This window comes from Calonectris borealis, unplaced genomic scaffold, assembly GCF_964195595.1.
Source record: "Calonectris borealis unplaced genomic scaffold, bCalBor7.hap1.2 HAP1_SCAFFOLD_160, whole genome shotgun sequence".
In the NCBI taxonomy this organism is placed as follows: Eukaryota; Metazoa; Chordata; class Aves; order Procellariiformes; family Procellariidae; genus Calonectris; species Calonectris borealis.
The window spans coordinates 92,334-93,206 of NW_027441546.1; the positions used below are offsets into that span (position 1 = coordinate 92,334).

Consider the following 873-nt stretch of genomic DNA (forward strand, 5'->3'; position numbering starts at 1 on the left):
AAAGCCCTCAACCACCACCTTGCTTCTTGCTGAGTTCCCTCCACCCTCTCTTGCATCCCTACTCAATGCCGATCACTACCTAATCACTAACTGAGAAGCTAAGCAGCTCTCAAGGCTTTCCATCTCATCCTCAGGGAGGAACTAGTCATCCATAGTCATTCCCTAGTCACCATTCATGCATCCTAAAAACACCAGTTGAGGCAGCGCACCTTGGTGAGGGGTGGACCTCCCCAAGGCACCTCTGTGCTCTTTGAGGTCTGAGCGCTTGTGCGAGGCTCCAGGAGTAGCTCGCTTGGTGCCCACCTTGGTATCGCAGATGGGTGGTCTGCAGTGGGCAGGGAGTGAGGCAGGACTGCTACCAGAAATGCCATGGGAGGGGAGGTCCGGTGCTCAGGGAAAGAAGGATGAAGGGTGGACATTCAGGGTTATGGGGTTTCTCTTCCCAGGTCACCGTTATTTGTGACAAAACTCTGCTTCCCTGGAAACGGCCAAACATCCGCCTGCCGATGGGAAGCACTATCCAGCTCTTGGGGAGTCTCTGTGGCGCAATCGGTTAGCGCGTTCGGCTGTTAACCGAAAGGTTGGTGGTTCGAGCCCACCCAGGGACGGGTCCCCCTTTCCCTGCCCATGTTGGGGGGGTTGGAACTAGATGATCTTTAAGGTCCCTTCCAACCCAAACCATTCTATCTGTTATAAAAAGAGGAGGCTATTCAGTCCCCTCAGCAAAGGCAGAGGAAGGAAAGCAAACGGATATGAATTCCTTATTCTGCTTTACTTGCGCACGCGGTTTTGCTTCACTTACTAAACTGTCTTTGTCTTGACCCGTGAGTTTTTCTCACTTTGCCCTTCCAATGCTCCCCCCCATCCCGCTCG

General features: G+C 53.3%; 1 non-coding gene across 1 annotated transcript; it reads left to right on the plus strand.

The window, feature by feature from the left end:
* The first annotated feature begins 534 nt into the window (after nt 1–534).
* TRNAN-GUU (transfer RNA asparagine (anticodon GUU)) lies at nt 535–608 on the plus strand. Its single transcript has one exon. It is a non-coding gene; the product is annotated as a tRNA-Asn (tRNA).
* Nucleotides 609–873: the final 265 nt, after the last annotated feature.